The sequence below is a fragment of the Sorghum bicolor genome, chromosome 8 (assembly GCF_000003195.3).
Source record: "Sorghum bicolor cultivar BTx623 chromosome 8, Sorghum_bicolor_NCBIv3, whole genome shotgun sequence".
In the NCBI taxonomy this organism is placed as follows: domain Eukaryota; kingdom Viridiplantae; phylum Streptophyta; class Magnoliopsida; order Poales; family Poaceae; genus Sorghum; species Sorghum bicolor.
In genome coordinates this window covers 55,979,488-55,991,704 of record NC_012877.2, presented here as the reverse complement: position 1 = coordinate 55,991,704, position 12,217 = coordinate 55,979,488, and the positions used below count along the sequence as shown (strand labels likewise).

Below are 12,217 nucleotides of genomic sequence, written 5' to 3'. Positions count from 1 at the left end.
CTATAACAATTTGTGCTTGATCAACATTTTGATGAAGGCACAACTTTGAACAAATGTAAGTGTACTGCCCACTCCAAAATGTGAGAGTATTGTTAGTGTTCTGGAGAAGATAAATAAATAGATAACGCTTGTAACAAAGGTAAGGATTTATTTTGCTCACTAGTTACTAACATGGTGGATATATCAGTTGTTGTTGCCGATAAAGTAAATTTGACACCATTCTTATCTACTTTGCTTTTTTATTGTGTTTTTCATAAGGTAATGAACCTGCATCATCATTGATTTCTAATCTTTAAGGATAGGAGACATCCTTCAAATAGTGCATTATACAACTCAAAAGTGTAGATGTGGTGAGTGGTGAGGATATCCCTGATGAATCAATTAAAAGAAGCTCTCATCGAATAGGTCTTAGCGGTCTTTTCATTATCTTCCAAATGTTCCATCTTTGTTACATGTGTCTCATAGCCACTTTCATGTAAGAATTATTCCTTATGCCCTATTGGATGTTGGCTTTTCATCGGTTGTTCTTAATTACTTGAAAAATCATGTCCTATGTCATCCTATTATATTGTGCATTCACTCTTAATGTTGCATATTCTTGGATTGATAAGTATTCTTCTTATGATGCATATCTTTCTTGTAGAACCTTTTTTAGAATCTACTTTGAAGCTCTGCATTCCATTCTTTATCTTTGTTCTATCATGGGCCACTCTACCTATTGCATGTTGGCTTTCATTTGTTTTCTGTTCCTTGCAAAATCATGTCCTATGCCATTCTAGTTTTTCTACATTCACTCTTAATGCCCGATTAAATTGGGTTTATTATAACAAAAAGAAATGTTGCCCATTCTAGAATCGACAAGTATTCTTCTTATGATGCTTATCTTTCTTGTAGAACCCTTTTGGTAATCTACTTTGAAGCTCTGCATTCCATTCTTTAGTTTTGTTCTGTCATGGGCCATTCTACCCGGCCATAAGTAGATTGTTTCCTCTATGATCTATGGTAGCACATGGATAGATGCATAAGGAAGGGCTACAATGATTCCAGTGCTTACACCCTATAGCATATAGTTTGCCTTTGTGATGGAACATAGGCCAAGGGTGGTATGCTTGGTATGTGTGTGTTGCACATTTATGTTAACTTATGTGCTTGAAAGTTTAGGACAATCTTTTGAGGTGTGTTTACATTTATGCGCATGCTGACATTTTTTCATTTTCTCAAAATAATTGACCAAACCTCATGATAGGAGAAATGTCCAGCATCCTAATAACCTAAAAAATTCTATTCACCATTTTGTATGTGCTATCTAGCTCTATTAGGTGTTATAGTTTCTTTTTGGTGCAAAGCATGTGAACCCATTTATGTAGCTAATGGTCCATGGCTTGCCATTGCATTCCTGGAACTTCTGCGATAGATATGCATTCCCTCATTATTTGCTCCCATCAATACTGTTTTTCCACATTTTTGTGTACGGACATCTACTATTACCACATTTTCCAATCCATGGATGATCAACATTTTGATGAAGACACGGTTTTGAACAAAATGTAAGAGTACTTTTGCGCAACTATTTTGGAGAAGATAAAGAAAGGTATAGATGATACTAGTACCAAAGGTAGTGATTTATCTTGCTCACTAGTTAGATGAAGACAGTTTTACATCATTCTTATCTATTGTACCTTTTTTGGCTACATGCTTTTTCATAAGGAGATCAGCCTTCATAATCATTTATTTCCGACCTTCAAGCACAAATGACAACCCTGAAGTAGAGCATATTCTATAAAAATATTTATCACAAGATTAAAATATTTATATTAGTATTCTATAAAAATATTAACACAAGAGAGATCAAATTTATCTTTCATTAGAAAGATTATTCAAAATAATGACCTAAATTTATAACTAAACTATACACCTCTCATATCTTTTATAAACTATCCATGTCTACCATTTTGAAAGATGATGTATAGTAGCCCCTGTGCATTTAGAATGCCCTTATACGCCATTACGAGAATAATATAAAGTAACACTTTTGAATATCTTTGCCGTTATACAAAAATAAATAAAAATATCTCTCAAATCTGCATGCCAATACTAATCTAATATATATATATATAAAGTATGATATATCTTTCTAAATTTTTTTATAGTTACACGCTACAATATAGACACCCACAACATGTACGTACACTCACTAAATTGCAGACTTCTGCACTCTTAATATGAAAATTAAGCATATGCTATGTTCCATCATCAAGTAAACATGTATACATTTGAATAAATATTTATTTTAGTAGCTTATCAAACGTGAAAATGGTCCCTCAACAAAAGCACATGGCAATTAACTCACCTATTAAACCCACCTGTTTAGATATACTAGGATCAATTTTAGCTAGCTATCAGTTAGCTAGTCTAATAGTCCTATATTTAAGGCCTTGTTTAGTTTCAAATTTTTTTTGCAAAATAGAAATAGTATCACTTTCGTTTGTATTTGATAAATATTATCCAATCATGTACTAACTAGACTCAAAAGATTTGTCTCGTCAATTTCGACCAAACTATGTGATTAGTTTTATTTTCGTCTATATTTAATACTTCATGCATGCGTCTAAAGATTCGACGTGACGGAGAATCTGAAAAATTCTGCAAAATTTTTTGGAACTAAACAAGACCTAAACCTTTCCAAGTGTCAATCAACCAGAGAAACTCTGAATCCAGACACCGAACGAACATGCTACATGGGAAATGCAATAATCACACGGGACCACACGTACTGTAAGTCTGTAACTCGCTGTTCACGCAAGTGCACGTTTGGAAATGGAGTTTTTGTTTATCCATCCCCCCGTTCCCCACATTGCGGTGTATGGCAGTCGGCAGCCCACGACGCAGTGTCTACTCTACAACGAAACACACTCCCCCATCTCAATGATTAAGCCCACACTGTTCATGGCGGCCATTAGGCCAGCTGGTGCTGCAGGCTCGGCGGCGACGGCCGCCGTCGCCGGTGCTCTGCTGGCACTCCTGGGCCTCCTGGCCGCCGCGGCGCTCTGCTCCGGCTCCTCGGCAGCCGGCGGTGATGAGGCAGAGCTCATCGTCAGCACCGCCGGCGCCGGGAGCATGGGCACCACCACCCGGCAGCAGGTGATGGTCCCGGCGATGTACGTGTTCGGCGACTCGCTCGTGGACGCCGGCAACAACGACTTCCTCCCCGCGCCGGCGCCCAAGGCGGTGCCCCCCAACGGCGTCGACCTCCCGCGCACCATCTCCCGGCGGACCGGGCGCTTCACCAATGGCTACAACCTCGCCGACATCATCGGTAAAGTACTCTGCGTCTCTCGCGAAGAAACCGAAGCTTGCCCGCCAATATCAGGTCGTCGGCGCCGGTGACTGATCACCGGCCAGCCCCAACGGCGGCGGCAGCAGCAGCAATGCAGTATTGCAGTTAGGATATCAATGTCTTGATTCGAATAACGTGTCAAATCAACTTGAGTCTAAATTTCAGCAATTTGCACGAGTCATTAGATGGTGGTTGTCTACACAAACTGAAGTTGGCAATTTGGCATAAGCACAACCATTGGTTCTTCTTGTATTTCTTTTTTCTGTCTCTGACACCAACATCTGCTATTACTTGTACGCGTTCGTGCAGCACAACATGTGGGATTCGGGAAGAGCCCACCTGCCTACCTCTCCCTGACGCCATTGTCAAGGCAGCTCGACCTGCTTCGAGGTCGAGTCGGCACCAACTACGCCTCTGGCGGCTCCGGCATCCTCGACGTCACGGTAAGCAAATCAAGCTATATATCTAGTAATAAGTACGTACGATCTTTCAAGTACATAGATAGACAAATAAAATGTGCCAAAAATTATGTAATGGATGGATGCAGGGGAACGGGACGATCACACTGCGTGAAGGTAGCGTTGTTCGCCAAGACCAAGGCGAGGATCCTCCGGGCCGGCCTGGTGAGCCGCGAGAGGCTGGACGGCCTGCTGGGCCGGTCACTGTTCGTCATCAGCACCGGCGGCAACGACTTCGGTGCCTTCGACGGCCCCGGCGGCGTCCCCATGAGCCAGGCGCCGGAGTTCATGGCCGGCATGGTCGACGATTACCTCAAGTACATCAACGTACTGTACAAGCTAGGAGCTCGGAAGCTGGTCCTGCTGGACGTCCTGCCCGTGGGATGTCTGCCGAGCCAGAGAGCCACCACGGCGGACGGGGAGTGCGACGGCGACGGGAACTACCTGTCGGAGCTCTTCAACGCGCTCCTCCGGGCGGAGATGGCGAAAGCCGCCGCCGCCATGCCGGCGATGAGGTACTCCATCGCCAGCCTCTACAACGTGCTGACCGACATGATCGCCAACCCAGCTCGAGCAGGGCTGCGTGAGGTGAAGACGGCGTGCTGTGGCAGCGGCAGGTTCAACGGCGAGGTGGAGTGCTCGGTGGAGACGAACCTGTGCGCCGACCGTGGCGAGTACCTGTTCTGGGACACGGTGCACGGCACGCAGGCGGCCTACCGCCGGGCCGTCCGAACCTTCTTCTACGGGACAACCACCAGAGAAGCGGAGCCCATCAGCCTCCACCAGCTGCTCCAGGACCAGGACACCGAGCAGCATTCCACGGCGACGGCAGAGTACACCTCCGTGTAATGGCGTTGGGTGTTCAAGTAATAATAATAATAAAATAATAGGAGTATGTGTGTGGTAAATTCTAGGCCCAACAATGTAAGGGTGTGCAAGCCCAATAAGAGGCTACTCGCTTGTCTAAAAAGTCATGGCTAAAATTACTGTTCGCTGATTTATTGTGAGAGAAAAATACTATTGGCTGGCAGAAAAAATATAAGTAGCGAACACACCTTCATTAACTCAAAATATGGGTGTCCATGGGTTTAGCAACCCACCCGATCGAAACACAAGCCAATCTACCAGATTAGGTGTGTTTGGTTTTGAGATTATTAAAGAACGAGACCAACCTATCTCTCATGTTTGGTTTGTAAGCTAGGTTAGGTCCATTCAAGTTTTATGTTTGGTTTGGAGGTTTTTGTATAAGTAGGTTGAGGCACTGACTTGTGTGGCCTCTGTATCAGCCTCTCATATGTCTTCTTCTACCTCGCGCTCCTCACTGCTCCTCAATGCCGTTAGACAAGCTCAATCCACGCTGCCTCTCGGGCCAAACTCCATAGAAGTTGTGCCACCACCAGCTCCTATGTCGACCCGTGTTGGACCAGCACCCGATCGAAGGAAGGAGAGGCGAAGAGAGGAGAAATAGCCAGAGGAAGGAAGGGGTGCAGGAAGAGGGCAGCAACTTGGGAGTCAGGTCGGCCATAGGGAGGAGTGAGCGACGACAGCACTTGGCCCATGGTCTATTCCCTTGCGCCGCCTAGGAGTTAGACTCAAAGGAGATGCATGTGGCTCGATGTGGGTCGATCCTAACTGCCTGATTTGGTGGTACCGAGAAAACCCACATCTACTGCGAATATTCCCTCCTAGGTTCAACTTAGATTTAATGAATGTCGTACCGAACACTCAAAAAACTAGGTCCAACCTACTCCAATCCAGTTGATCCCTCTATCCAAACACATGTATAACATGGGTAGATTGGAGTGGGTTAGATCCATGGGTCCCATGGTCATCTCTCTTCCACATGTATCAATGTTGATGACTTCAAACTCGCATGACATGTCCTTGTCGGTTTGTCCCACCATCACCCTCCTACCAAGCACCAAGACCGTTTGTCACTATCAAGTCCTCACTGCCGCGGTCGTACGCTAATGCTATCCAATGGCTCTAGGACATAGCGAATTGTTACGAAATATCTCAATGGAGTGATCTCAACTGATTCCTCGGATTCCCCCTTGGTCCCATCCCATGACCTCAATGACTCCATACGTGAGAAGACCGTGTTCCTAATGGGAGGTTAGTCCCATCCCATGACCTCAATGACTCCATACGTGAGAAGACCGTGTTCCTAATGGGAGGTTCCCTCACAACCGCGAACGTATGTCATGGTTATGTGCGGGGAGAGTTTCCCTTCCCCGATTCTAACCCCTATGATCAATGAAATAAACAACCGAGATCATTTTACATTTGCTCTTTCTGTTACTCGTAGTTATACTGGCAACACGAATGATCGAGCTCGTAGGCCTCTTCGGCCCCTACCACATCATAGGGGCGGGAGATCAAGATGGCAACAGGGAATTTCTCGTCGGGTTTTGTCTCCACATCCCTGTCCCCCACGGGGCAAAATCTCCCCATCCCCGTCCCCGTGAAGGCTCATGGGAAAGATCTCTTCCCATCTCCGTCCCCGAGCAGGGAAGTTTTCCCCGATGGGGACCCATCCCCGCTACAGGTTCTCAAATCAACCATCAAAAGAACGAAAATACTAGAAGAAAAAAGTGCATCCGTCTGCTTCCAACAATATTAAATATAATTGTACAATCAATTACAGATCACAAATCCATTTTACAAAACACAACTCCCTATAGGGAATCTCAAATCTCACAAATAGCAAATCAATATGATCTAGCACCTGCTCGCTGCCTTCCGACTCCTGCAGACCAAGCAGAGAGAGAGAGAGATCGCCTTCATGGCTCCAGGCTCTGTGCGAACATGCAAGGGGGAGTCACGTGCAGGACCATGGAGCAGGTGCGAGCAGCGAACTTTGCATTGTCAGATTGCTGGAGCGGTGGAGCCTAGAGCACGTAAGCAATGCGGCGGGCAGCGGCACGGCTGGTGAGACTAAGACCGGGAGAGAAGAGGAGAGAATGGGGAGGAGTTAGGTTTCTATTGCTTATATATCTAGTTTCGACGTGGTCCTTGATAGGCCAAATGAACAAAATTTGTGGTCTGTGTTTAGACAAAACTGGTACACGAAAAACGGGGATGGGGAGCAGCATACCAAATCCGTCCCCACTAGACCCGACGGGGAAAGTTTTTCCTCATTTAGTCCCCCATGGAGGTAATTTTACTCCCATCCTCGTCCTCTAATAGGGAATTCCCCGCGGAAAATCAGAGATCGGGTCTCTGTTGACACCTTTAGGCTTCGTTTGGCTGCTCGGGATCCCGGAGGGTTCCCGGTTGTTTCCGCGTGGAGGAAGGCCCCGCGGATAATTTTCACGCGCCGTCAGTCCGACCTGTTTGGAAGCACGCGACGCAGAGTCTCTGCCCCCGCAGAAGCCGGGTTTTGACGGGGAAACCTGTCCGGCCTCGTCACACCGGGCGGCGTTCCCGACGTTCCCCGCCGACTCGACTCGCCTCTCCTCTCGCCTCACGACTCGCTTCTCCTTCGTCGCCGCCGCTCCTCCGTCGCCTCGACTCTCCTCCGTCGTGGCCCCTCCGCCCTCGCCCTGACTCTCCTCTTGCCATCCCCATCTCCATCCCCTTCCGAACCGTCGTCATCCTCGCCTCTACATCGGCAGGGTCCGTTCGCTGGAGAGACATGACCACCGCAGCTGCTGAAAGGTCCCGGCTCCAAGATACACTCCAGTTCTTCTCGAATTTGTCTTCTCTCCAAACTAAGGAAGCCAGTCTCAATCTGGTATGCACCTGCTCAATTCGGCCCCCTTCTCTATGGTTCTGTTGTATAGTGTCGAATTCAAGTTAGCATCTGCCTATATTGTTATCATCTGTGACGTGCTTGTTTCATGGTTGATCCCGTTTGCTTGCCCCGATCTGTCAGACCTAGGGTTCACTAAATTGGTGATTCACAGGTGCCCCGATATAGTTGATCTAGGGTTCGGTAGATTCTTGGTTATCAGGTTTACCGGTTCTGCTCGATTTTCTTGTTCCTGGATTTCTTGTTTCTACCACCAGCAGATTATTGTTATGATCTGCTCTTCATGAATGCACTTGTGCTACTGACTTTAATATTATGATGCACATGCCAAGTGATGCTCTTGAGCCATAATAATTCCAATTTTACAGGTTGGTGTATGAACCTATAAAAATCTAATGAAATGTTGTTGTGACTAAGCTAAACTCTACATAAAGAAAAGAAACATCTATCATCTGTACTGTTTCGCCTTTTTAAAGATCTTTGTATATGAACCAAGTTAACTGTATGTAAAGAGAAGTATCAATTGAAGTCTTATGGCACACTTTTTTTTCCTGCAGGAACATGGTATTCTTCCATTTGTTTGTAATGCAGGTAAACATGCAACTAAATGTAGAATGCGCACCACATTTAAGTATCCGCCCTCTGCGTTGTCATTGCCATCCTCTGATCCTCTGACTAGTAATGATGAGTTGTTGCTTGCTGGATCTTTGTACATTGATTTGCATTTTTTTTAGGCAGCATGGGATGGCTTGCTGCTTCAATTCAGTGTATTATGCATGTCTTCTCTCACCTTTGTTGTTTCAATCATATTCTTGAAACATGTGGTTGCTCACCATTTGAGCTTGTAAGCTTGTATGGCCCACTGTTTTTTGTCCATATTTGCAGTATTATGAGTTATATTAGTGGTTCCACTTGCCATGCTGTTTTTTTGTGAAATTATCATGGATGTTGTTACCTTGATATTCCAATATCTAACTTACATGATTTCTTTCTTGTGGGTTCAACCTGACTGGAGGCAGGCCATATCTCTGAAGAAGACAATAGAAGATAAAATTGCCAAAGGTGAGACACTGTAATCAGCGATGCTTGGCCACATTTGTTCTGATTTACTTGCAGTTGGCCACATTTGTTCTGATTTACTTGCAGTGGATTCTTTATGTGATTGACTTGAATTTGTGGTTGCTGCTGCAAGCATAGGATAGAGACCAGTACTTGGAGATATTGTGCCTTCATGATTTAGGAACCGGTCATCTATTTAGCCATTTTGTTGTTGCTGCTAACTCTATAGTTTCCTTGGCACTTCTATTTTAGGAGCATTTGTTTATTACACTGTCTTGATCATTGCCTTGTGGAGTTAGTTTTGCTGTTTAACATGACCAACATATTTTCTAGGTTTGCATGTAACTGACCATGCCTTTTTTATCCTAAATTCATGAATTAAATACAAAAAGAGGATTTTCATGAATTAAATATGAAAAGAGGAATCTGAAATTCCGAAGAACAAATTGAATAGGAACAAAATGTTGGCCCATACATTTTCTTTCAATTTCCACTTCTCTGAACCTTTCTTTTCTTTGTTGCTGTGTCATTTAGTATTTTTTGCTAGTTTAATTTAATTTCCTTCAAACTTTTAACACTTGTACACAACTGCTTTGTATCTGAAATTTCATGTTTGTATTAGAACCATACAATATGTATTGTACAGAACAGCTTGGTATTAAAACTTGTTTTTTTTAGAACCATACACATTCATGTTTGTTTTTTTAGAACCATAGACATTCGTGTTTATTTTAGGTATGTCTCTAGATGCTAATGTTTTTCCATGTTTTTACTTGCAGAGCTCTTGGTGGAAGCAATTTATGATTTGAGAAGAAAAATGCAAATGCAGTGCCTATGAGAAGCTTATGCAAAGGAGTTTCTTTTTCCTCGAACATTGCTTTTGAAAAGGAGTTAAACCATAATTTATTCTAGTGCCGAAGTTCTTGTTCAAAAAATAGTATCTTGTTTTATTTTTCATTGTCTCTAGATGTGTGCATGTAGAGACTATTTGACTTAGTGATGAATGGACTAGGGTTGGATATTTGGTGCTACTTGAATTAAAATTTCCATGAATTGGACTGTATCCAGAGTAATTTTTCATTTCGATTGATGTATCTTTTCTTATGGCACTCACTTTCTTATATTAGCTTTGTCAGAAAAGGTCTCGACCAGAACTTCTGTACGAAGTTGATTCGATCTGGTGCCTTAATTTTTTTCATATTATTTTTTCTGCTATTTTCTATGTATATGTCTTTGTGGAAAGGTGTGGTACAATGACAATATGCAGGTCTGTACGCATTTAGTTACGTGACAACAACGAAGACGAGGAGAATGTGCGGTGGCTGCTAGTGATGTTTGAGAGAGGAAGACGAGTGTGGCACAGCACATTTCTTGATGACCGAAGCCATCTGCCCTTGGCTTCCAAACAACAGCAGGGAAATTCTCCAAGCGTGGATATCTCCCCTGTGGTTAGACGTGGGTTCAGCTGTCCAAAAAATTCCCTCCCCTCCGATTACTTCCCAGGGTTAATTACCCTATGGCTGCCAAAGTAGCCCTTAGCGGGAGAGATAAACGTTCTGACATACATGCTCTCGGGCGCAAACCCGTTGTGGTTTGGTGCGTTGCCATCCGGCCCGCTCGTGCAGGTGTCGTGTGATGGTGTCCGTGTTGGCATTTGGCCCATGTATGTAGGTGCCCGTCGTCGTGAACGCAAATTAGGTCCCTTCCATGTCCCTTGCCCGTATCACCATCAACAAACGACAGCCTCTATCTTCGAGCCTCCCTCATGTCTCGTGGCTATAAAGGCACAAAGGTACAATTTGATCAAAGTGATGGTAGTGAGGAGCTAGCCTTCCAAGAAAGAATTATAATCGCTACAGGAAACAGGCAATTTGCCCGGAGCCGGACACTCCCGGCAAAGGCTATTTTGCACCCGGCAAAGCCTTTGCCGGGAGCTGCACCCGGCAAAGAGCCTCCGGCAAAAATCTGACTGGCAAAAATTTCTTTGCCGGGAGCTTTTTATCGGGCACCCGGCAAAGACTTTGCCGAGAGTAAACACGGCGCCCGGCAAAGAAAAGTGACCGTCACGGCGCCGGTCCGTCGGTCCTTTCTTTGCCGGGAGCTGTGTTAGAGACACCCGGCAAAGATTTTTAATTTTTTTTCCCAGATTTTCTTTGCCGGGAGCTTACTGGTCAGGCTCCCGGCAAAGCTTTTTTATTTTCTTTTTCAATAGTTTCTTTGCCGGGAGCTTACTGGGCAGGCTCCCGGCAAAGCTTTTTTTATTTTTTTAATAATTTCTTTGTCGGGAGTCTTCTCCTTGGCTCCCGGTAAAGATTTTTTTTTAACACAATTACTTTGCCGGGTGCCCTAGCCCTGGCACCCGGCAAATCTGGGAACCTGAAGCTGGCCTATTTCCAGCTTTGCCGGGTGTCAGGGCTAGGGCACCCGGCAAAGCCTTTATTTTTATTATTTTTTATTTTTTTTATTCTGTATTTACAAACATAATATAACACATATTTATATCACCAACAGAACATATCACACATCCATCTCATCACAAACTAAATCCGGCATATATATCACATCACAAACACATGATCTCACATGCATACACGACATCGCAAACATAATAGTTCCAATATCCATCATCACAAGTCGATAGTCGTTCACAGTGCATCACATGTCCATCAAGTCGTGAAAAAGAGAAACAAACTAGAGGTGGGGGGGAAACTGAGTGCCCGGTGAAGGAAAAGCGCCGTCGCCTGCTTGCGCCTGAGATGGGTTATTTGAACCGGCCGACGGAGGCTACATAAAGGACAAGAGATTGCATGTGTGAGAGTGGTCAATTTAGTCTTCTATGTCATGAAAGAATATGAAAGCATTAGTCAAAGCAATTTGTTTTCATACTCACAGGACTAGCTAGAAGTAGCGGCGGTCGAGCGAACTGTGGCACAGCTACACCGTTGACTTGCCCAAAGCTCTGCAAAAACGCCGTAATCTCCGCTAGCTGCTTGGCTTGTCTTTCGCGCTCGACCCGCTCAGCCTCTCTTTCCCGCTCGGCGAGCTCAGTCCTCGCCGCCAGGTCCCGCAGCTCCTGAGCCATCCTCTCGTTCTCGGCCTGCAATATTTCAACCCATCTATTTTAGTGGTGCAAAGGCATCTAAGTTATGTAAACATCAATGTATGGACAGTTAAATGGGAGAAACCTTAAGTTCATCGACCCGCTGCTGTGAAGGAGACGGCCGTTGGCGTATGGCTGGGCCTCCGCTCGGGGTCTCTGCTCGGATCTGGGAGAGGGTGGGAACAGAGCTGGACTCAAGGGTGCCATCACCAAGCCAGTACCGTCCATGCTTCTTGCCTTGTCCGATCCTCATAACCATCGACCCATCAATGTCGTCGGTGCTCGGATCCCACTCTGGCCCATGGACCGACCTTGCCTCCGATGCATAGGAACTGATGCGGGTGTGGGAGCTCGGATTGCAGTATGACTCGGGCGGGTCATCCGGGTTGAAGGTGGCATCGGAAGTCGCCTTTCCCTTGCGGGCCAGTCCATATGCCATGAACGTGGACAAAGGCTGGCCACCATGCGACGCCGACTGTGAGAAAGACAACAAGATGATTAGAATAAAC

At 45.1% G+C, this 12,217-nt stretch overlaps 1 pseudogene; it reads left to right on the top strand.

Annotated features, from left to right (window-relative positions):
- On the top strand, positions 2,836–4,810 carry LOC8068859 (annotated as a pseudogene).